Genomic DNA, 26,545 nt, shown 5'->3' with positions numbered 1-26,545 from the left:
GAAACATTGAGAATAAATAATACAATAATTGAAAATAAATAGTGCTTTGCCAGCTATCTTGGTATCCCTTAATCAGGTCAAGTTGACACCTCAAATCATCCATCATCCCTGTTTTACAATGATACATCTTTGTGGCCATATCAGTCAAATCTCTGCCTTCTTGGTCACATTGTTCTTCTTCTTCTTTGCATAATCTTTCTCTGCATATCTCTTATATGTAGAAATAATTTATACATGGAATACGTGTATACCATACACAGATTATACACAGAAGATTACGTCTCTCTTGTAAGGGCATTCATGATTGAATTTAGTACCCGTTGGAAAATCCAGGATAACCCGAAGGTCCTTAATTTAATCACGCCTGCAAAGACTCTTTTCCTTATAAGGTAATATCTACAGATTCCAGGGATCACTACCTAATTTTGTTGGCTGGCCATTATTTTATCTTTTTACTTTCAAACTTTCATTCTTGCATCTATGGTCTGTCTCAATGTATTTCCATCTTTTTACTTTCAAACTTGCATTCTTGCTTATATGGTCTGTCTCTTGGAAATAGCATAGAGTTGAATGTTCTCATTTTTTTCACTGAGTCTGAAAATCTCTGCCTATTCCCTGTGGTTGTTAGGTTGTTCACATTCAATGTAAATGATTGGATTTACATTTTCCATTTTACTATTTGTTTTCTGTGTCTACATTTGTTTCTCTGTTTCTCCTTCTTTAGGCTTCTTTTGTGTTATATAATTTTTAATGTATAATTTTAATCTTTTCTCTTTAAAACTGTATTTCCATATGTTTAAATTATTTTCTTAGAGGTAGCTCTGGCATAACAATATGAATCCTAACATCTTATAATTGACCTCAAATTAATACTAACCTAATTCTGATAGAATATAGAAATTTTAATATAGTTCCAGTTTTGTATCTTCCTTTGTGGTATTATTATATATATTTGTGATATTATGGAGAATACATCTGGCCTTTGTCCCTGGTTCCTGACACATATCACCAAAAGTCCTTGGGAATTCTCAAGTCACAGAAGTGTCTTTGTTATGCTAATGAAGTGACTTAGCCCTGAAAAGCTTCAGGATGTGGCTGCACACCAGAAAAATCAACCACATCATTAGAGGACTGGAAATTTTGAGCCACCCCAATTTCCATGGACAAGAATGAGACTGGAGTTTGAGTTGAATTACATGACCAATGATTTAAGCAATCATGGCTACCTAGTGAAACCCCAGTAAAATATCTGGACACTGAGGCTTGGAGGAGCTTCCTGGTTGGTGAATCCATTGATATGCTGGGAGGGTGATGCACCTGGACTCCATGAGGAGAGGGCAAACAAGTTCTGTACCCTGTCTCTGTCCCCCTAAGACCTTGCCCAATGAATTTCCCTTTTTGCTGTTTCTGAATTGTATTCTTTAAATAAAATAATAAGCAAATTATCGCACTTTTCTGAGTTTTATGAGTCATTCTAACAAATTAGTGGACTTGAATTTTGTATCAAAATTTTGGAAAGTTTTTACCAGAAAAGATTTCTGTAGTTACCAAAATTTTAGAATTTGTTTGTCTTTGGTTAATATCCAGAATAACGCTGAAAGGTTTTATATATGTATTTTTAAAATTTTTTCAAGTTGAGTTTTGGAGGCTAGAGAAATCATCAGTCTCATGTAGCCATAATCAGTAGTCCTCCTTTCTTTTTGAATTTTTTTTTTTTTACTTTTAAAATTAGCCTTTCCCCTCCATCTTTTATTTCTATTAAGTCTTATGGCATTATTCAAGGGTTTATTTGTTCTATTTTCTGTATTTTATGAAATTCTGTATTTTATGAAAGATGTCTAAGACATCTTTGCTGCTTCCTCTTTTCATTAATTTCTCCTCTCCATATGTCACATTTAGAGAGGCCTTACCTAGTCAGTGTACTTAATTATTACTCCCTGCTCATTCTGTTTCCATAAGCGTCTTTCCCCCATTGTATTTATCATCACCCATTGGAATGCAAATTAAATTTAATATATAAATATAAAAATAAATCATAAAATCTCTATGAGATCAAAGATACTGTTTCATATACTTCTGTGTCAACAACATTAAGAACAGTTACTTCCATAGTGTAGATTTTAATGAAGACTGTTTATGTGAATGACTAAATGAAAGAAAACATCGTTTTTGCTTTTTCAGAGTTACTAGCCTGTATTGATAACATACCAGTGATGTTCACACCATGCATACTGAAGTCTGTCCTAATGGTCACAGAAAATTAGCATATGTGAATAGAGATTAAAATGATATTGGTCATCTCCCTCGCAGGGTTGACTGGAGAAGAGGCGTGTGTCCAAGGACCTACGATATTGCCAAAGCTCAGGTTTTATAGTGCTTTTTTTGTAAAGAAAGATGAGCCCTTTCACTTCACACCAGTGACTGATTTGGGCAGTGTAACTGGTGGTCCCATTCTTACTATCTCCTTATATCTTCCAAACTAGAGAGCAGAGTTAAGCTTGAAGCTAGGGTTCATCTAGGATGCACTTTACTTATCTTTGAACAGCAGATTTTCACACATTTCGGCAATGTGTAGTGAGTATATAAATTCAGTAATGTTAAGGGTAAAAGTGGAGGTTATTGATGTGTACCAATTGATTTAACTCAAAGCCTTAGGCAATACTGCCTGGATAACACTGGTTTCTTTTCATTTTTATTCTTTTTGCATGTCTGGTTTCCAGTACCTGTATCCATTTTCGATGGGACGTGCAGGCAATGAGCTGAGAACCCACATCTGTAAGCTGCTTCTGTGAAGATTTTCTATAAATGCCTGACATTACAGTAGCTTTGGAGTGAAACCAGAAGTTTCCTAAAGTAAATCCAAATAAGTTTAAGCAGAATACTGATGAACATTTATTTATAGTTATTATTACCGTTAGCTTTGTTTTCTCCTATAACTTTTAAAGAAAATTTAAAATTAAATACCATTTTACTCAAATTGGTATCTTCTTGTAAATTAGTTGGATTTCTTTAAACTCTTTCATTTGACCTAGAAACTGATTTACTGCTGGTCACAAGCTGTGCCTCAAAATCCCCTGGAACTGCCCCAAATGCTTAATGAACCCAAAATAAGTTATTCTTAAACTCATATTTCAACTCAAAATAAGTTATTCTTAAACTCATCCTCAGGGAACAGGTTTTCCATGAGGCACTGCTCTAATATGTTATATGTTATTCGGTAATAATTGCAAAATTAAATATCATTTAAGTTTCATTATTAGGGCAGAAAATAATGCCAGACATCCATGGTTGTTGGGGTCAGAGAAATGTCCCCAGGTTCCTAGAAAGCAAAAGTGAATGATGGCCACCACCGCAGCAACCCTGGGAAAGCAGTATCACCCATGGCAGAACGACTCTGGTTTTAAACACACTCTGCATTACAATTTTACACACATAAATGCTTATTTTTCATCAACAGTTTTTAGCTTTACCAATATATTCCAAGATTTATTTGCTTGCTAGCTGTTTTTGCATTCTGCTTTTTCACTTTAGCACTAATTTCCATCTAACTGAAGTACGTCATCTTGTAAAACTGCCTATCAACAACGTTACACTTGCTCAGTTATTTTTTTTTTTTTAAAGGAAAGTATTTATTTCGTCCTTATCCTGGAATGATTATTTAGTTGTCACCAGCTGTTTCCTCCCAGCACTTCGAAACAAGGGTTTTGTTGTCTTCTAAAATTTATTTTTGCTTGAAGAGAGATCTGCTCTCATCCTAATCATTATCTTTGGGGAGAAGGAGGAGATTATCTGCTTTTTCTCTGTACTGCTTTTTGAGTTATTGCTTTGGCTCTGATATTCTGCAGTTTACACCAACATGCACATTCATGTACAAATGTACACATATGTGCAGGCATACAGAAATAAGCACACACACATAGCACACACATATACGATGCACATGCATGTATATATGTGCATATGTATACCTGCGTATATATACACTTTTATTTAGGTTTATGTTTTTTATTGTTTATCCTGATCATGTCTTATTCATTCATTCAGATATTTTTTGATCATCTAACGTGTGCCAGATTCTATTTGCTATACCATGTGTTTATTAATTTAGAAACACATATATTTGAATAGGCAAAATTCTCAAAAATTTTCTTTACTTTCTCTTCTCCTCATTCTTTCTCATGTCTCCTACTATTTCTCCTTTTACATGTACACAAACCTTGTTCTTTAATAGTAGTAGCTATCATTTATTAAACACCAACTATGCACTTTTCCAAGTGATATATTGTATGTTACACATTATGGTGTTTTTTTGTGTGTGTTTTTTTCTTTTTTTTGGAAACAGTCTTGCTCTGTTGCCCAGGCTGGAGTGCAGTGGTGCAATCTTGGCTCACTGCAATCTCCGCCTCCCAGATTCAAGCAATTTTACTGCCTCAACCTCTGAGTAGCTGGGATTACAGGTGCCCACCACATGCCCAGTTAATTTTAGTATTTTTAGTAGAGATGAGATTTTGTCATGTGGGCTCGGCTGGTCTCGAACTCCTAACCTCAGGTGATTCACCTGTCTTGGCCTCCCAAAGTGTTGAGATTACAGGCATGAGCCACCTCGCCCTGCCTCATTATCATGTTTTTAACTGCTTTAGCAATCTCATCAACCCTGTGAAGTAGTTTCTATCATCTCTATTTATAGCTGAGGAACCTGAAGCATAGAGAGGTTGAGTCACATACCCAAGTTCACACAGCCAGCAAACAGTCACTACCGGATTTGATCTAAGTAATCTTTGAAGAATGTCTACATTCTCAACATTACAGCCTTTTATATATATAGCATTGATTTAAAAACATCTTTTTCTTTAATTTGGATTATATTTATTTTGATCTCATACACACAGTTTTTCGTCTGATTACTCTTAAATGTTCTATTCTTGGAGTCATGACCCACATGTTTGTTCCAGCCCCCAAGTCTTCTTTGCAATGTTCTGTTTCTTCATGAGTTTTTATCATTTTGGATTATGAATGCATGGTTGGAGGTACAGTTTGTTTGCAAGAAGCCTTTGTGCCCCAGGCTGTTTAAAATGTTCTGTGGAGCAAACCTGCCTTTGCTACTTCATGCCACCGAGCAGTTTTCACATCCTGGATGAGATTATTTGTTAATTCTTTGGCTTAATGGTTATATTCCAGGAGAGTTTGTGTAAATTTAAATTCCTGTCCAGGTGGTGGCACAGGCCTTGAATTTCTGCTTCTAATGTCTGATTACTTATGTTTTTACTTCCTGAGACTGTAAAGAAGTTTGGACTTCTTGTACTTTCTTTGTTCTGTGAGAGTAATTCTGTTCCACTTCTCACTGCGAGAAAGCAGGTTAAGCCTGCCTCGGGTGTGTGTTTCCCACATCTGTAGCCCTTGGCAATGTTCTCTTCCCTGAAAGGAGGAGTACACCCCGTGCAGGCCTGTCTCAGAGAAGGCCCTCTCTGTGAACTCCCGCATGAATGATGAATGCATGCTCACCTCCTGATTCTCATCCCTCTTTCTTTCTCTCTCCTATACCTGAGTTTTCATTTTGACTTATTTTAGGCTCAGTTATAAATTGATGTCTAGCTCTAATGTGGGAAGCATTTCTGTGTGCCCTACTGAGAGAAGCCATTCCCCATTAGCTTACTCACTCTGTTGCTCCAAGTTCTCAAATATGTATACCTTGCTCATTTATTATTTTCAAATGTTGTGATTTTTTTTCTATATTAAAGACACTTGGGTGGGTGTAGTGGCTCACACTGTAATCACAGCACTTTGGGAAGCCAAAGTGGGCAGATCACTTGAGGTCAGCAGTTGGAGACTAGCCTGGCCAATATAGCAAAACTCTGTCTGTAGTAAAAATACAAAAATTAGCAGGGCATGGTGGCCACGTCTGTAATCCCAGCCACTCAGGAGGCTGAGGCAGGAGAATTGCTTGAACCCAGGAGGCAGAGGTTGCAATGAGCCAAGATTGTGCCATTGCACTCCAATCTGAGCAACAGAGCAAGATTCTGTCTAAAAAAATTAAAAATTAAAAAAAAACTTTATAAATAGTAGATATTAACATATTTTTCTGTTTGTCTCCTTTATTTAAAAAAGTATGTTACATTTAAAAAATATTAATCATATCATTTGTAGAAGAGCTTTAGGTTTACAAAAAAAAATGAGCAGAAAGCTTATAGAGTTCCCATAGCTCTCCCTCCTGCACACAAAATTTCTCTATTAATAACATTTTGCATTGGTGTATTAGGGTTCCCCAGAGAAACAGCACCTATGAGATGTATATATGTATAGATAGAGATTTATGGTAAGAAATTGGCAGCCGGGTATGGTGGCTTATGCCTGTAATCCTAGCACTTTGGGAGGTCAAGGTGGGTAGATCACCTAAGATCAGGAGTTCGAGACCAGTATGGCCAACAAAGGGAAACTCCATCTCTACTAAAAAAAAATAAAAATAAAAATAAAAAATTAGCCAGGCATGGTGGCTTGTGCCTGTAATCCCAGTTACTCTGGAGCCTGAGACAGGAGAATCACTTGAACCTGGGAGGGAGAGATTACAGTGAGCTGATACCGTGCCACTGCACTCCAGCCTGAGTGACAGAGCAAGGCTCTGTCTCAACAAAAGAAAAAGAAAGAAAGAAATTGGTTTAAGTGATTATGACGATTATGGAAGTAAAGAAGTCCCAAGATATATACCAGGCAAGTTGGAGACAAAGAAAAGTGATGGTGTAATTCTAGTCTGAATCTGGCAGCCTGAACCAGGAGAGCCAATGTGGTTCTAGCCCAAGTCCAAAGGCCCGAGAACCAGAGGAGGTGAGGGTATAAGTTGTAGTCCAAAAGCCTATGACTCAAACCTAAAAAGAACCCATGTTTCAGTTTAAGTCAGGAAAAGACCAATGTCCTGGCTAAGGCAGCCAGGCAGGAGGAATCTCTTCTTGCTCAGTCTTTTTGTTCTATTCAGATCTTCAATTGATTGGATGCGGGTCATCCCCAGAGGGGAGGGCAATGTACTTTATTTGGTCTACCAACACATATGTTCTCATCTAGAGCACCTTCAGATATACACCCAGAACAACATTTGACCAAATAACTGGACACCCAGTGTCTCAGTCAGGTTGACACAAAATTGACCACCACAACTATTATAGTTTAACATTTGTTAAAATTAATGAACCAATATCATTACATTGTTATTAACTTAAGTTTGTTATTAACTTAGGTTTATAATTTATATGAGGGTTTAGTCTTCCTATTGTGCAGTCCTAAAAGTTTTGGCAAAATTATAATGACATGTACCTACCACTGTAGTATCATACACGATAATTTTACTGCCCTAAAATGGAATTGTATAGTATGTAGACTTTTCAGACTGACTTATGTCACCTAGTAATAGCCATTTAAGTTACTTCTTATTTTTTCATGACTTGCTAGCTTATTTATTCTCATCACTGAATAATATTCAATATACAGATGTAACACAGATTATTCATTCACCTACTGAAGAACATCTTGGTTGCTTTCATGTTTGGGCAATTATGAATATCCTTGTAAGGTTTCTCTGTGGACGCAGGTTTTTCACCTCATTTGGATAAATACCAAGGAGTGTAATTGCTGCATTGTGTGATAAGAATATGTTTGGTTTTTAAGAAATGGTCAAACTGTTTTCTGAAGTGGCTGGACCATCCTTCATTTCCACCAGCAATGAATGAGAGTTCCCGTTCCTTTACAACCTTGCCAGTATTTGGTGTTTGCTGTTATTTGGGTTTTTGCCATTCTCATAGGTGTGTAATGGTTTCTCATTATAGTTTTGGTTTGCAATTCTATAATGATACATGATGTTTGACATCTTTTCATATGCTTAATTGCCATCAGCATATCCTCTTTGGTTTCTGTTCATTTTTTTTTTTCATTTTTTATTGACTTGTTTGCTTTCTTACTCTTGAGTTTTAAGAACTTTTCATATATTTTGGATGCAAATTCTTTATTAATAAGTGTTTTACAAATATTTTCTCCCAGTCTGTGGCTTGTCTTCTCATTCTATTGACATTATCTTTCACAGAGTAGAGATTTTTAACTCGAATGAAGTCCACCTTGCCTTTTTGTTTTCCTTCATGAAATGTAGTGTTGTATCTAAAAAGCTGTCACCAAATCCAAGGGCACCTGCATTTTTCCTACGTTATGTTCTAGAAGTTCTATAATTTTGCATTTTACATTCAGATCTATGATACATTTTGAGTTAATTTTGAAAAAGGTGCAGTCTGTATCTAAGGTTTTTTTTTTTTGTATATAGATAACTAGTTTTTCCAGCACCATTTGTTCAATTTGTTGAATCCTCTCTGCATTGAATTACCTTTACCCTTTTGTAAAAGATTAGTTGAATGTATTTGTATAAGTCAATTCCTGAGCACTGTATTCTGTTACATTGATCTATTTGTTTACTATTTCACCAATATGACACTGCCTTGATCATCATTGTTTTTAGTTAGTCTTAAAGTTGGGGAGTGTCAGGCTTCCAATTTTGTACTTCTTCAGCATTTTATTGGTGATTCTGGGTCTTTTGCCTTTTCATATAAGCTTTAGAATCACTTTGTTAATAGACACAAAAAACCTTTTAAATTTGGTTGAAATTACAATGAATATATAGATCAAGTTGGCAAGAACTTATATATTGACAATATTAAGTTTTTCTATCTCTCAAAATGGACTATCTCTCCATTTATTTAGAGTTTTGATTTCTTTCATCAGAGCTTTATAGTATCCTCATATGGATATTATAGATAGTTCTTTAGATTAATACTCAGGGATTTCATTTATTTGTGCTAGTGTAAGTTCTGTTGTAGTTTAAAATTTTAAATATCAATTATCTTTGAAATGAATTGACTTTTGTACATTAATATTGTACCTGCAAACTTACTATAATTACTTATTAGTTCTAGGTTGGTTTTTCATTTTTTGAGATTTTGTACATAAACAATTATGTCATCTGCAAACAAAGATGGTATTATTTTTTTCTTTCCTGTTCTATATACCTTTGATTTATTTTTATTTCTTGTTTCACTAAGTAGGATTTCCAGTATGATGTTGACTAAGATCAATGAAAGGGCACATCCTTGCTTTAGCCTGATCTTACGAGGAAAGCATCTGGTGTCTCACCATTAAGTATGATGTTAGTTGTAAGTTTTTCTGAATGTTCTTTATTAAGTTGAGGCAATTTACCTCTATTTCTAACTTACTGAGTTTTTTAATCATGGATTAATATTGGATTTTGTCAAATGCTTTTTTTGCATTGTTTTTATAATGAATATATGTTTTATTATTTAGTATATTGATGTTATTAAATTGATTGATTTCCTAATGTTCAAAGGGCTTTTCAAACCAAATTCCACTTGGTTATGGTGTATAAGCTGTTGCATTCAATTTGCTAATGTTTTGTTATCTATGTTCTATCAATTTATGGGTTTTTATATTTATGCTCATGATAAATACTGGCTTATAGCTTTCCTTTTCTGTAATGTCTCTGCTTGATTTTGCTTCCAGACTAATGCTGTCTTCATAGAATTAATTACTAAGAAAATTACTCTCGTATTTTTTAAAAGAGATTGAATAGTATTGGTATAATTTATTGGTGAGTATTTCATGTGAGATTGAGAAGAGTCTGTACTATGCTGTTGTTGAAAGAAGTGTCCTATAGATATCAATTAGATTCAATTGATTGGTGGTGTTGTTCATTTAAACTCTGTCCTTACATATTTTCAGCTTGCTGGGTCTGTTAATTATAAATGGAGAGTCATTGAAGATTTAACCATAACAGTAGAGTTGTCTATTTTTTTTCTTGCAGTTCTGTTTACACTTAAAATATTTTGAGGCTATGTTCTTAGGTGCATACACATTGAGGATTGTTATGACTTGTTGGGAAATTGGCCACTATATTTGTTTTCACACTGCTATAAAAAAACTACCTGAGACCGGGTAATTTATTGATAAAAGAGATTTAATTGACTCACAGTTCCACAGGCTTAACAGGAAACATGACTGGAAGGTCTCAGGAGACTTACAATCATGGTGGAAGGTGAAGAGGAAACAAGCACATCTTACCACGGTGGAGCAGGAGGGAGAGAGAGAGAGTGAGAGGGGAACTGCCACACACTTTTAAACCATCAAATCTCATAAGAACTCACTATCATGATAACAGCATGGAGTAAACTGCCCCCATGATCCAATCACCTCCCACCAGATCCCCTTGATCCCCCACAAGTGGATATTACAGTTCAAGACGAGATTTTTGTGGGGACACAGAGTCAAACCATGTCAACTACTTTATCACTATGTAATGTCCCTCTTCATTTCTGATAATTTTCCTTACTCTGAAGTCTGCTTTGTTTGAGACTTATAGAGCTACTCATGATTTCTTTTGATTATTGTAATCATAGTATGTTTTTTCTTATGCCTTTACTTTTAACTCTTTTGTGGCTTTATATACTTATGGACAACACATAGCTGGCTTTTGTTTTTCTATTCACTTTGAAAGTTTCTGCCTTTTAGTTGGTATATTTAGTTGATATATTAGACCATTCATATTTACTATGATTAATGATATAGTTGGATTAATATCTACATTACCTGTAATTGTTTTCTATTTGTTGCCATTGTTCTCTGTTTGTTTCTTATTTTTTGGTCTTCTATTCTTTTCTTCTGCCTTTTTTGGTTTTACTTGAGTGTTTCATATGACTCCATTATTGATTCTCTTTTACCATACTAATTATAATTTAATTTAATTTATTATTTTATTTTGTTTACTTTATATTTCATTTTACTTGTTGCCTTAGCATTTGCAATGTACATTTATAATCAATGTAACTCCACTCTCAAATAATGCTATAATTTGAGAGCATGCATTATGTACTGATAATTAATGCTGCATTATCTACTGATGTTTAGATAATGCAGCTAACCTGTAACTGCATATTCCTAAATTTTTCTCCTGTTCCTTATAGTATTTCCATCACTCATTTTACTTATCTATGTGATAACTAGATAGTACATTGTTGCTAATACTATTTTGAAAAAAAAATTTCTGTTACACTAATTAAGAATAAGAAAAATAAAAGATTTTAGTTTGTCTTGTTTTTTTTTTTTTTTTTTTTTTTTTTTTTTTTGAGATAGGGTCTTACTCTATTGCCCAGGCTGGAGTGCAGTGGCACAATTTCAGCTCATTGTAACATCTGCTTTCCCAAGCTCAAGTGATTCTCCAGCCTCAGCCTCCCAAGTAGCTGGGGCTATAGACATGAGCCACCAATGCCAAGGTAATTTTTGTGTTTTTGTAGAGACATGGTTTTGCTGTGTTGCCCAGGCTGGTCTTAAACTCTTGAGCTCAAACCAGTCTGCCTGCCTTGGCCTCCCAAAGTGCTGAGATTATAGGCATGAGCCACCACACAAGGCCCTTTCTTGATTTTTTAAAAAATGCTCTTTCTTTATTAATGTAGATACAAGTTTCTTACCTGTATCATTTTCCTCCTCTGAAGACATTATTTTAACATATCATGAAAGGCAGGCCTCCTGGTGACAAATTCTGTCAATTTTTTTCTGAAAACATCTTTATTTCTTCATTTCTGAAGGATAATTTTACTGGATATGGAATTTCAAGTGGGTGTCTTTTCTTTCAATAATGTAAATATTTCACTCCACTCTTCTTTCTGCTCGCATGATTTCCAAGAAGAATTCTAACATAATACATTTCCTTGCTCCTCTCTGGGTAAGGCATTTCCCCATCTGTGGCTTCTTTCAAAATTTTCTCTTTCTCTTTGATTTTTCTGAAGTTTGAATATGACATGCTTAGATGCCTTTTTTTTTTTTTTTTTTTTTTAAATTTTAAAAAAAAGGCTTTATCCTGCTTGGTTTTCCTTGAGCTTCCTAGAAGTGTAGTTTGGTATCTGTCATTAATTTTGGAAAATTCTCCATTACTGAAGTCATTATTAATTCTACTAATTTTTTCTGTTTCTTTTTCTCTTTCTTCTTTTGCTATTCCCATTATGGATCTATTACACCTTCTGTACTTTTCCAGCGGTTATTGGATAGTCTGTTCTCTGTTTTCTTATTGTTTCTTTCTTTTTGTCTTTCTTTCTTTTGCTTATTCAGTTTGAGAAGTGTCTATTGACATGTTTCAAGCTCACTATTTTTTTCTCCAGTTGTGTCCCATCTACTGATGATCCCATCAAAGGCTTCCTTCATGTCTACGTTACTTTTTTTTCTTTTTTTCAATCTCTAGCCTTTCTTTTTTATTTTTTCTTACAGTTTCCATCTCTCTGCTTACTTTTTCCATCTGTTATTGCTCGTTGATCACTTTTCCAATAGCATCCTTAGCATATTTTCATCATGGTTAACTTACATTCCTGTACTGATAGTTTTATAATCCCTGGTGTATCTGAGTCTGATTCTGATATTTTATGTCTTTAAGGTTTTTTGTTTTTATTTTTGGTTTTGTTTTGTTTTTACTTAGTTTGTTTTGCTTTTTAATTTGTTTTTTTGCCTTTTTCATGCCTTGTAACTTTATTTTGAGAGCCAGACCTAATGTATCAGGTAAAATGAACTGAAATAAATAGGCCTTTCGTATGAGGTTTACATTTATCTGGCTCAATTGTAGGTGTGTATACTGTTTTCTCTTGCTCTAGGTGCCAGAAGCTAACATTTTCTCTAGTATTTTGGATTATCTTTTCCGTTGTCTTGGAGAATCCTCCTCATATAGGGTTTGAACCTTGTGGTCATTTTTTTTTTTTTTTTTTTTTGAGACAGAGTCTCGCTCTGTCTTCCGGGCTGGAGTACAGTGGGGCGATCTCGGCTCACTGCAAGCTCTAACTCCCGGGTACATGCCATTCTCCTGCCTCAACCTCCCGAGTAGCTGGGACTACAGGTGCCCGCCACCATGCCCAGCTAATTTTTTTTTTTTTAAATATTTTTAGTAGAGACGGGGTTTCATCGTGTTAGCCGGGATGGTCTTGATCTCTCGCCCTCGTGATCCTCCCGCCTCAGCCTCCCAAAGTGCTGGGATTACCCGGCCTAACCTTGTGGTCGTTTTATCTGTAATTCCCTGTTATTATACAAAAGGCTAACTGATGTGGAGGCGGTGAGGGGGATGTCTCCTGTGATACCATCATTCAATCTTACTCTCTTAGTGAGATCAGTGCCTCTAGGCTGTGACCTTTAGAATTACTTCCTAGTTCCCTCCCACCTCCATTTAGGTAAGAAAAGAAGGCTAGAAATGACTAGATTTTGGTATTTTCCTTTCCCCAAATCAAAAGCTAGCAGGGATTGAGATGGATATTTTTATTCCCCCATATTTGTAAGGCTAGTAAGACCCAAGTCAGTTGTTGGTCTTGAGTGAAATAGTTTGTCTGTGGGCTGGACTTTGTTAAGGAAAAAAGAATTCTTTGAGCATATTTCACAATGGTTACTTTTCCTCCCCTCTGCTGGAAGCTTGGGGGAATTTTTCTGTAATAATTCTGAGAACCTGGTGGGGCTCCTGGAGGTAAAACGCAAGAAAGTGTGTGGATTCCTCTAATATTCGGTCCCCTGGTGTTTTTAACTTTCAAGCTATTCCACTTTGGGTCGCCAGTATTTGCTAATTGCAGTTCAAGTATTAGCTCAGCTGTGAGCCTCTGCCCCAGCAGGCTGTGATTCTTGGTACCTGCCTCTCCAGTTTTTCAGGCAGTGTGCCCAATGGCCTCTATTATCTGATGGATCTAAAAAACATTATTGATTTTCAGTTTGTTCAGCTTTGTTCTAGTTGCGTGGGTATGAGTGGTGGCTTCTAAACTCCTTTCTTATTAGACTAGAAACTGAAAGTTTATATATTACTTTTTAAGTTTTATGTTAAAGTATAGAATTATTATCTTTTGTGATTTCTTCTATTTTTTAAATATAAATATCTTTTTCTATTGAAAATATTCAATATCTATAGAATATTTTTCCTTTTTAAAAATAAGATTTTTATGCTTTTATTTTTCATATTTAATTTTAAGTCATGTCGAAGATAAAGTATTAGGAGAGAGAAAATAATTTGATTTTAATTACTAATTGGAAATGCAGTTTGGGAAGAAGCTTCGTAAATTTTAAAAACATTTGTTACATTACTATATGGAAATATGATTGAAGGGGTTGATACTTAGAATTTCATTAAAAACACAACAAAGTTTGAGAAGGTTGAAAGAGGCACAATTTACTTCACTTATCTAAAAATTCTCTCCTATTATTATTCACCATTTCTGGTGCATCCCTTCCCATTCTACCTTGAGCTACTTGCTGGTGAGTATCTGTCTTTTACTTTTACTGTCTGTTGTTAATGTGGAAATTAATGGTCAGGAAAATAATTACAAATTTCTAGTGCTAAGTTAAGTTTTTGATATTGCTACGTTTCCACAAATTGTTGTTAAACATGTTAAATTTCTCTCTAAATATTTCCTTGCTTCTTAAAACTTGTATCAAAAAACTAAATGTGAGGTTTTAATACAATGACACAGAACTTTTCTCCATGAGCTTGTTTGAGATATTTGGTTTAATTCATTTGTATTTTCTGTTGTTTTAATGACCAGTTAATAAACACTAGAATGAAAGGCCCCAAACCTTGCCAGTGTGTTTGAGAAATTGTTGAAATAACTGTGCTACTTATTTGTGTTCAGTTCAGTTCTTTTGACCCTTCAAAGAGATCACGTGACCGCTGATCTTCCTCTTTACTAATCAATTTGAAATGAGGTAGAATAGAAAATGCATTGTTTTCTTTTTCTTTTTTTTTGAGACGGAGTCTTGCTCTGTCGCCCAGGCTGGAGTGCAGTGGCCGGATCTCAGCTCACTGCAAGCTCCGCATTCCGGTTTATGCCATTCTCCTGCCTCAGCCTCCTGAGTAGCTGGGACTACAGGCGCCCGCCACCTCTCCCGGCTAGTTTTTTTTGTATTTTTTTAGTAGAGATGAGGTTTCACCGTGTGAGCCAGGATGGTCTCGATCTCCTGACCTCGTGATCCGCCCGTCTTGGCCTCCCAAAGTGCTGGGATTACAGGCTTGAGCCACTGCGCCTGGCCAAAATGCGTTGTTTTCTAAAAGTAATTCTGATTTGTTCATCATAGCAAATTAAAAAAGCATAGTAGAAAAAGATTAGAATCAAAAGTGATTCCTCCTGCTTTGTCCCACCTGCCCTGGACACCTTAGTCCCCAAGCCACACACATGCAAGAGGACACACAGGCATAAACTTAGAGGTTTTAGTAAGCTCTGGGGGAACTCTAGCCTAGTCTCCTCAGCTGTAGTGTCATGTGCTGTGAGGAGTTGTTGAGATGACTTAGGTGCAATTACAGAGTTGGCCCGCAATGTTTTTTGTCTCCTCTTTCTGTCTGAGTGCTGTGCATCTAGCCTTGTGCTCATCTATTATTTAGGGAATATCTTAAAAGTGTTTCTCTGCCCAGGGAGAAGACAGAATTTCATCTGATGTCAGTAACGTCTATAAGGTTTAAATATAGCAAAGAAAATCTGCATTAAAGACTGCAAACTAAGGGCTTGCATTTTGGCAGTTATTAAGCCTAACAGAAAGAACATGACCTAGGGATTTGGTGGTCTAATTTCACGTTTTGGATCAGTCATTTTTCTGGCTGTGTATACTTGAGCTAATTTCTTAAATTGTTCACTTTAATTTCCTCATCTATAAATTCAGTTAACTTTCCTCCCTATGTTCCCACTAGAATTACAGAAAACCATACCTGCCTGGAATTGGTACAGTAAGTAGCTCATACTAAATACTGAAAATATTTGTCTTATTATTAAAGTTGCTAAAAGAAGCAATGATAATAATTATCATGTCTTTCTGATAATAAAGAAGAGCATGGAAATTACCCATCAAACTTTTTTTCTGTAAAGAACTGGAATGACAATCTTATATTTTGTAAAATTCCCAAAGCTGTATAAGAAAGACAATTTAATCATAGAGAGTCAAATTCGGCAGAAATATACTAAAATGTAAATTTTTAATCACTTTATCATGATGCATTAGAATACATTCTTTTCTATTTAAAACAATCTTACTTGCTAGAACACTTTGACAAAGTTGTTTCTACTTCTGAACACAAAGCTGCTGTGGATAGGTCTAAAGCAATACTTAGATTTTGAGTTTATAATAGAAATTTGGGTAGTCCAGTTTCTAGTCTTATCTAGACCCATGGCAAGCCATTTCAACTTTGATGGAAAAGATTTGATGTATTTACTTCATAGAAGGGCTTTAGAGAGACAAAAAGAGGAAGCATGCTATAATTCTTATGTTTTCAGACTCTGCTGTTAGGTACAGAGCAGAATTTTGAAGATGCATTAATTCTTTCAAGTCATGAAGGCAGTGTATAAAAGAGCAAGTTACAAAATGGTGGCCTGAGACCAAAAGAACTAATGAATTATCCTACAGAGACTTGCTTGCTTTGCTTCCTCTTTTCACAGTGAGCTATCTCTGTTGTCCTATTTTTAAGTTTACCGATTATTTCTTCTGTCTACTCAAATCTGCTGTTGAACCCTTCTGGTGAATTTTTCATTTCAGTCATTATACTTTTTAGTATCCAAATTTCAATTTTGTTTGTTTTTATACCGTATCTTTATTGATATCCTTGACTTGTTTATATATTATTCTCCTGGTTTTCTTCAGTTCTTTATTGTTTTTTCTTGGTGTTTGCATGTATTTCAGATGGTTGATTTAAAGTGTCTAGTAAGTTAAATGCCTGAGTTTCCTTGGATACAGTTTCTGTAAATTTCTTTTCTTTTTTTTTCTTGTGAATGAGCCATAATTTTAATTTTAATTTTAATTTTTTTGAGATGGAGTCTCGCTCTGTTGCCCAGGTTGGAGTGCAGTGGCACAATCTCGACTCACTGCAACCTCTGCCTCCTGGGTTCAAATGATTCTCCTGCCTCAGCCTCCTGAGTAGCTGGTACTACAGGTGTGTGCCACCACACCTGGCTAATTATTGTATTTTTAGTAGAGGTGGGGTTTCACCATGTTGGCCAGGCTGATCTTGAACTACTTACCTCAAGTGATCCACCTGCCTCAGTCTCCCAAAGTGCTGGGATTACAGGCATGAGCCACCATGTCCAGCCTCCAATTTTTTTATATGTCTTATAATTTTTGGTTGAAATTTGGCACTTTGAATGTAGTAATACTAGAAATTAGTCTTTCCTCCACTTCAGAATTTGCTATTGTGTATTGTTGAAGTTTGCAGTAATCTATTTGTTCAGTGACTTTTCCAGACTACTTTTGCAAATATTATATTTCTTCTCATATATTGCCACCAAAGTTTCCATTCTATTATCTCATCAGTTAGCGAGTTACCTGAGAGAGAGTTGATGAAATGCTTGGAGTCTAAAAGAAAAGAAAAGGTCTCCCAATCTTTGAAGACAGGCTCTGAGCTGAGGTAATCCTTTAGGTCAAGCCATGTGTGACTCTGCCTTAGCCTTCACTTTCTGTTTACATGAAGCCCAATATTAGACTTACAATACTAGGGTACTCTTAGATTTCTTCTGAGTGTATGACCAGTCCTGAGTATAAATAGTATACTTCATATTTCCTGTTACATCTGGAAACCCTTCAAAGTATGTTTCCCCAAAGAAGCTTCCTTCTCAGCCTCCTTCTTCCCAGGCTTGTGGTAATCTCCGTTGCTTGCCTCATCTATGATCCCATGCTCCAGAGCTCTATAAATAGCTACTATATGTCTTAAATTCTTTAATCAGATGCTTCCTGCAAAGCCACTCCAGACTGAGGGGCGCTGCCATGAGCCTAGGAATTAGGGAAAGTTAGATAGGTAAACAAAACGGACATAACTATATCTTAATGAGACTTTGAAGCCTCTTTCTTCAGTAAACACTCCCTTGGTATTGTGAGGTTTCCATGAGATCTGAGAATTTTGAAAAAGCTGATATGGTCAGTTTCTTGTCAGCTTCAAGATTGTTTCCATGGAGAAATCAATTGATGGGGCTTCTTATTTCATCATTTCCATGAAGTTACTTCCTCATTCACTTTCAACTACTAGTTTATTGCTGGGAAATCTGATTCTGCAATTAATCTAAATTATGAAATAACAGTAATTGTGATTTTCCAGGCCCTATTAAAACACATTTTATATCTTTCTATCAAGTGGTAAAAAATATATAAAGTTATAATTTATATATTAATAAAAAGTTTGAGCAGAACAGAATATTAGAATCCTTATTATCTGAATGAAGTTATTTTCAAGATGAAAAAGCAGCTAAGAACTGGAAGGAAGGTAAAGCATCTTCTTTGAGCCAATAATGATGTTAATACCCAGGCCACCTCCCTTGTGAGGTAGTGTCCTCTGCCAACTACACCAGTGGCATATAACATAGATCATGAGAAACGTTTATGACAGCATTTTACCTTACTCAGTAAATGAAGGCAAACTAAGGTAACTGATGGCATGAAAGCAGAGGAAAATAAGTAGTGTACCTCAGAAGCCCTGCAAATAATCCTGTACAGTGACGGTGACCAAAAGTGATAGCAACAGTTTTCAAAGGCTTATTAAGTTGTTCTTCTTGATTTTTCCAAATGTGGCATATTGTCACAGTAGGAGAAAACTCCTCTTGTGTTTACTCTTTGAAGCATGGGTGCATGGCTTTAATAATTGTCTATGGCAGCAATAAATCATAATTTTAAAGCAATAATTTTGAATTAATTCATTTATTTACTAAGAAATTGCTGTAACATCATACAAAAGGAAACTATAACGCAGAGGGCAAAATAAATTCCCCTTCTGCTGCTTAAATGTGGTATAATTAAAATTATTAACATCTTTTTTAAAAGAGATCTTATTTTTCTAAACAGCTGTTTCAGCCTACAGAACTATCTCTATCACTTACAGAGTGATATCACTCACAACTGTTAATTTAAAAAAAGCATGCGTGTGTGGGATGGAGATGTTTATATAGTTTTAATGATGCAAATATGAAGGCTTGTAATTAGTGATTTTGGCAAAATAACAAGGATAATATGTGGAGCTGAGGATAGACTCTAGGCCTTCTGCTATACTTTTAAGTTTGATTTATTTGTTCATTTATTGAAGATTTGCTAAGCACTATGCTGGGAATTTCAAATCAAAGAATGTCATCCCCATCCAAGGTAAGTCTACAAATCCAGTTAATAAAATTACAAAAGTCGAGATGATGTCTTTGAAGCAAAGGTGATGTGCTAAATTGCATTCTGTAGACCGGCCCTGCCACGACCGTTTCTGTATGCCAAAAACAAGTTGGGAACTGCATTGCCCAATATCCCTTCTACCCGCAGTTCCACATTTGAGTGGACCAATGAGAGGCACTCCCCCAGGTGTGAAAAGAGCAGTCATTCTCGGGAACAATATGCAGGGCTGTGTGGCTGGCCAGCATGGCTCTGAGGGCCATGTGCCTGAGGCTGTAGCTTGGGTGAACTGGTAAGAGCTCCCACCAGTTATGGGGATTCTCACAGTCCACATCCACAGAGAGCTCATGAGAACCAACTGCCTTGGTGCTTTCAGTCTGAGGCCCTCAGGTCAGCCTCCCTAACTTTTGATGGGTACTCTTCTGACCTTCCCATTCCCAGATGTCCTAGGGCTTCTGAAACCTTAAATCTTTTAGTCCTTCTGACTCAGCACTGATGATGCATTTCTGTTCATAGACAAGAAGACAGAGTTTATTAATTTTTTAAAAATTACTATTTGAGCTTTGGAGAGCCAGCCAAGGATCATGGATGTATGATATTTGACCTAGATTTTGAAGACAGTTTCTACAAAGAGAAAAGTGAGTAATGGCCACTCAAGTGAGAAGACAGTCTTCGAAAAGATGGAGAAACATAGAAACATATGACCTGCTCAAAAGTACAAGATATTTTGCGTGACTAAAAATGGTGTGGGAGGGCATCCTGGAGAAAGAAGATGCAAAGTTTAGCTGACAGCAGACCTACAAGCACCTCAAATTCCAGGACAACCAGAGGTCTTTTCTTAAGCAAGAAGCAGCCCTTGAAACATGTGATCAGAAATGCGTTTTGGATACTTTTGCAAGAGTTCATGTAAGATATATTGGTTACCAGAATTAACAAATAAAAATACAAGATACCTAGTTAAATTCGAATTTCAGTTAAAGATATATTTTTCTAGTGAAAGAGGGGTTCCATGCAATATTTATAATATAGTTATGTTAAACTTATTTGTTGTTTATTTGAAATTCAAATATTATTGGACATCCTTGCAACCCTTAGCATAATCAGGACCTTTACTTTACCTGGATTTCCTAATACCAGGGGCTAACAGAGTCTTTAAGTGTCAGCTGTCATTATATATCATGTTCAGCAGTCATTTTGGGCCTTTCCATCTTTTCTCCATAGACCTAAAGTTCAGAAAAAAGACATATTTGCAGGTTTGTGTGGAAAGCACTGGCTAGAACTGAAGCTCACTGCAATAACTTTTGAAGTAGCAGAAATGGACTTAGGGTCCATCTGCAGGCACATTGCACCTTTACCTAATCTTCAGACACTGCTTATGGCTTGGATTGCTTAGGGCATAGACTGATTATTAATCTTTAGGTAGGCCCAGTGTGGTGACTCATACCTGTAGTCCCAGCCTCTCTGGTGGCTGCCCAAGACCTTGGGACCCCACCTCCCCACACTGTTGCATCAACATCCCTGGATATGAGACCTGGAGTCAAAGGAGATTGTTTTGGAGCTTTAAGACTTAATGACTGCCCTGCTGAGTTTCGCACTTGCATGGAGCCCGTAGTCCCTTTGTTTTGGCCAATTTCTCACATTTGGAATGGGAACATTTACCCAATGCCTGTATCCCCATTGTATCTTGGAAGTAATTAACTTGTTTTTGATTTTACAGAATCATAGGCGGAAAGGACTTTCCTTATCTCAGATGAGACTTGGGACTTGGACTTTTCAGTTGACACTGGAATGAGTTAAGACTTTGGGGGACTGTTGGGAAGGCATGATTGTTTTTGAAATGTGAGAAGGGCATGAGATTTGTGAAGGGCAAGGAGTGGGATGATATGATTTGGCTCTGTGTCCCCATCCAAATCTCATGTTAAATTGTAATCCCCATGTGTCAGGGGAGGGACCTGAAGGGAGGAGATTAGATTGTGGGAGTGGATCTCCTCCATGCTGTTCTCATGATAGTGAGTGAGTTTTCACGATATCTGATGGTTTAAAAGTGTGTGGCAGTTCCCCACTTGCTTGCTCTCTCTCTTCTCTTCCACCATGGTAATATGTGCTTGCTTCTCCTTTGCCTTCCACCATGATTGTAAGTTTCCTGAGGCTTCCTAGTCATGCTTCCTGTTAAGCCCGTGGAACCGTGAATCAATTAAAAATTTTTAATTCATAAATACCCAGTATCAGATAGTTCTTTATAGCAGGATGAAAACAGACTAATACAGATGATGTAGAACAAAACTGTACATAATTAATGTATACAATTTGATGAGTTTGGACATATGCATAGACCTGTGAAGCTATCACCAAAATCAAGGAAAAAAACCTATCCAGTATCTCCAAAAATTTCCCCATGTCCTTATGATTGTTTGTATGTGTGTGCATATATGTGTGTTCATGCATATATGTGTGTGTTTGTGTCCATGTGGCAAGAACACTACATGAGATCTTCCCTCTTAGTAACATTTTAAAGTGCACAATGTTAAACGTAGGCACTATGTTGTACAGAAGATCTCTAGAATGCATTCATCTTGAATAATTGAATCTTTATACTCATTGAACAAATCCTCAATTCCCCATCTCTTCAGCCTGTGGCTTTTTCCATTTAGCATAATTCCCTCCAGGTTTTTTTTTTTTTATAGATAACAAAACATTCTTTTTTTAAGGCTGAATATTATTGCATCACATGTATATACCACATTTTCTTTTTCCATTCATCAGTCAATAAACATTTAGGTTGTTTCCATATTTTCCTGTTGTGAATAAAGCTACAATAAACATGGAAGGGCAGATATCTCTACAATATATTTATTTTAATTATTTTGGATATGTACCCAACAGCAGAATTCTTGGATTATACAGTAGTTTTATATACATATATATGTGTGTGTATATATATATATATATAGAGAGAGAGAGAGAGAGATGGAGTTTTGCTCTTGTCACCCAGGCTGGAGGGCAATGGCACGATCTCTGCTCAGTGCAACCTCCGCCTCCTGGGTTCAAGCGATTCTCCTGCCTCAGCCTCCCAAGTAGCTTGTATTACAGGCACCTGCCACCACACCTGGCTAATTTTTGTATTTTTAGTAGAGACAGTGTTTCACCATGTTGGCCAGTCTGGTCTCAAACTCCTGACCTGTCTTGGCCTCCCAAAGTGCTGGGATTATAGGCGTAAGCCACTGCACCCTGCAGTAGTTCTATTTTTAATTTTTTGAGGAGCTTCTATATTGTTTTCCATAATGGCTGTACCATTTTGCATTCCCACCAATAGTGTACAAGGTTTCCAGTTTCTCCATATCCTTGCCAACAGTTATCTATTTTTTTGATAACCATTTTAATAGATGTGAGATAATATTCATTGTTCTTTTTTAATCAAGATTGATTTGGGTATTTGTGGTCTTTTGTGGTCCCACATGAATTTTAGAATTGCTTTTGTCCTTTTTCTATAGAAAATGTTTTTGGAATTTTGATGGGGATAGCAATAATTCTGTAGAACACTTTGGGCAGTAGAGACACTTTAACAATATTAAGTCTTTCATATGTGTATATATATATGAAAAAAAATATATATTTTTATAAATGTTTTATTGTTTTCAATATACATCCTTCATCTTCTCCATTAAGTTTATCCCTAGATATTTTATTCTTTTTGGTGCTATAGAAATGGGATTGTTTTCTTAATTTCCTTTTTGGATAGTTTATTGTTAGTGTATAAAAACTCAAATGATTTTTGTATGTTGATCTTAAATCTTGCAATTTTACTCAATTTGTTTATAATTAACAGATTTTTAGTGGTGTCATTAGGGTTGCCTACATATAAGATAATTTTATTTTTTCATTTCTCAACAGATAATTTTACTTTTTCTTTCCTGATTTAGATGCCTCTTATTTATTTTTCTTATCTAATTTCCCTGGCTAGGACTTCTAATACTATGTTGAATAGAAATAGCAAGAGTGGGCATCCTTGTCTCGTTCTATCTTAAATAAAATGTTTTTCTGTTTTTCAGCATTAAAGATAATGTTAGCTGCAGGATTCTCATATATGGCCTTTATTGTATTGCAGTAAATTTCTTCTAGACCTAGTTCATTGAGTTTTTATTGTGAAAGTGTATTAAATTTTGTCAAGTGCATTTTATGTATATATTGAGATGACTGATTATGTGATTTGTATCCTTCATTCTATTAATGTGGTATATCACATTAATTGATTTGCACATGTTGAACCATCCTTGCATCCCAGGAGTAAATCTTACTTGGTAATGATGTGTGATATTTTCAATATGTTGAATTGGTGTGCTCATATTTTGTTGAAAATTTTTGTGTCTGTGTTCATGATGGATATTAACCTGTGGTTTTATTTTCTTGTAGTGTTAAATGATTATTTTAAAAACCACAAATGTATTTAAAGGCATTATTTCCAAAAAGATTCACTTAAACTTCAAATGTGTCATTTTTCCTGTTTCTAAAAAATGTTTCAAGAGGACTATATAGCATAGCTAGATATATTAAAGTTCACTTTAAATTTTAAAATCGAAGAATGAATAATACTATTTGATTATTTAAAAACTTGCTACTAAATTTCTACTATGGTCAAGGCTCTGTGCTGGCTGCTGCAGTTATCAGGTGTTTCAAAGCAGATCAACTTTGCAACACTACCTGTAATATCACAGTAAAAGGTCAGGGAATGGGTTATGTTGGAAGACTGGAGAAAAACATCTGCAGAAAATGCAGTTTTATAAATTTACATGAGAGTAGTAGTTCAGGCCATTCAGAAAATTCTAGGTTACACCTGGGGGCAAGAGACTGGACCTTTCCTTTACAAACATTTTGTTTGAGGTGTGTGGGCAGAAAACTGCTGCCCCCTAAAGACATACATGCTTTGGGAAGAGATGAGGCTATATTAGTCCCCATACAGGTGGGCACGACCAAGTCCTAGGAGAGACTTTGTACAGCATTATCTTCTTAGATTAATCACACGGGTAGATCCTGATCCATCTCAAGTTCCATGACTGGCTCTGATTACAAGAAATTATCCTGTTTAAGTTAATGAAATAGTACCTTATGCAGGCCCAAGGGCTACAACATTTTCAGTCTTTCTTTAACTTAATCGTGTTTTTCTCTCTTTAACGTAGCCTGGGAAATTATAACAAGCAACACATTCTCCTAACATGCATAACTATGGCATGCTTCCATACAATGAAAAAAAGAAACTATTTTTAAATTTCATAAAAAGACAGCACAAAATCTGTTTTAATTTTTTGGTTTGTTTTCTATAACAAGCTGAAAAAAATCAACTACAACAGAATTATTTGGTCATGTCCCAGCCTGGCACACAGTATTTACAAATGCTTGTACCCCCATCCTTCCAACCTACCCTGCCAATTTTTTTAAATGGAGGAGAGAAAGAAGAAAGGAAATAAAATTGTCCCATTCTGTTTTAATATTTAAATTACAACACAAAAACAACCTTTAGCAATTTTGAGAACACTGGAATAGTAAAGCTTTGGGGTGTTCATACCCAAATTCAAAGACAAACAGATAAGTGATTTTCAGACAGAGGCTTTACTGAAAAATCTTGAAGTGATCAAGCATGTTGGAGCATTTTACTAACGTCAAATGACTGACAATAGCAATTTTGAAGCTGATCTGTGTTTAGGAGCATTTGCATTCCCCAAGGATATTTTTGAACACTGGGCATGTGATTACTGGGATGATTGAGTTCAGGTTGAACTTGAATATTTCAGTGAATATATGAAGTATGTGGCTGACTCTATAAGACTTGAGGCTAATTAGATGTTTCTGAAGTGACTTCTTTTTTCTCCCTCTCAAATCAAAACCGGGACTCATGCTCTGAGAAAGTACTTTTGTGATAATTCTGGTTAAAAGAGGCAAGTGTAATTGAGATGCTAATATACTGGAAGTCCTGATGTGATTTGATAACGTTTAGATGCAGAGGAAACACGTGTTAAAACTATTAAAGCTAAACCTTGGAAAAGCCAGGCAGAGTTCTTGGGAGATGATTCTCCAGGGTCATTCATATTTCTGCTCATCTTGTGAGCACCGATAGCTTTGATTCTAGACTGCCTTCTCACAGAGGGTTGTATAGGCGACAGCCTCTGAAGATAGACACAGAGTATCCCTCTGAAGCAAAGGGCTGGTTTGCTTACTGTCCGGGATAATAAGTATAATGTCCTATCCCAGCACTGGGGGTAAGTTTGTTTCTAGCCCAGTTTTGAAAGTAGGGTTCCCCGAGCTTGGGACTCCTCAGCTATGATGCGAACAGGCTTGTGTTTTGCATCACAGGAACTGTTGGCCTCCACTCCATGCGACTTGTGAGGGAATGAAGGGAACAACTGCATCCCACATCACAGGGAAGATATTCCAAGCCTGGTCATAGCATCCTGAAGTTTGCAGGCTGTTAGGATGCTTGTTCCAGGAGCATCCAGGAGGAGTCAGTGCTTATGACAAAGACATGGTCTGACACATCTTCAAAGTTCTATAGGGGAGACATTTTGGAAATGAATTTTCCAGATCCCAGAAAATCCCAATACCAAAATATCATGCTGCTGAACCAAACTCCTTATCCTTTTCTCAGAGAGGCAAGCTTAGGCATACTTACCTACATCTGGTCCCCAGCCCAGCATTTGTTGGGCTGAGTAGAAAGTCTGTGGCTAATGGGTAACCTAGGGTAGTGTGATGTGGTCGAAGAGCTCTGGTCTGCAGTTTGGGGAAGCTATGACCATCTGCCACTAACACTCAGATAAAGCACATAAGTTTTGAATTTGGGGGAATCCTTTCAAATCACTGGGTTTTTGTTTCCATCTGAGAGTATCTGTGAGATCCATGGTTTTCAACACCATCTTTAGTGGCAGAATTATTTATTCAAGCTAAATTGTATGTTGCTATGTGACCACAACAGAAGTGATGAATACAACCCCTCAGGCGTGTGTGGCCCCAGCTCTCCCCTATCCTGTCTCTGCGTGGCCCTGGCGTCTCCTCATGGCACAGGCCCCAGGGAGACTGTTGGAGCACCAAAATGCAAGATCACTCAGAGCAAAGCTCAGAAGGACTGGACATCCTCAGAGGGAACTTCTTGCTCTGATAGTCTCTGATTTCTAGATGCATGAACCTCATGAGAAAATAAAAGTCACGGTCAGTCTGGCAGGCATTCGTGGTCTTTAAGACAAAAGGCCAACACCCATTAGGCTGCAAAACAGCAAGTTCAAACCATGAGTCATCTATGGGTCCAAGCTCTAATTTGGGCTCAGGCTAGTAGTCTTTCTCACTTTTGCAAGTGGTACTATTTAAAATGTTATTTTTCTGACTTTGCACGCCTCAG

At 36.3% G+C, this 26,545-nt stretch overlaps 1 long non-coding RNA gene across 1 annotated transcript in view; it reads left to right on the top strand.

Annotated features, from left to right (window-relative positions):
- Window positions 1–26,545, top strand: part of LOC108584995 — a 79,580-nt gene that overhangs the window by 41,618 nt on the left and 11,417 nt on the right. Inside the window, exon 2 of the long non-coding RNA XR_002520939.2 lies at window positions 2,721–2,853. This is a non-coding gene — a long non-coding RNA (uncharacterized LOC108584995). The remainder of the gene's footprint in view (window positions 1–2,720; window positions 2,854–26,545) is intronic.

This window comes from Papio anubis, chromosome 4 (genome assembly GCF_008728515.1).
Source record: "Papio anubis isolate 15944 chromosome 4, Panubis1.0, whole genome shotgun sequence".
Taxonomy (NCBI): Eukaryota; Metazoa; Chordata; class Mammalia; order Primates; family Cercopithecidae; genus Papio; species Papio anubis.
The sequence above is the reverse complement of the archived record's forward strand: the minus strand, read 5'-3'. Positions and strand labels throughout refer to the sequence as shown.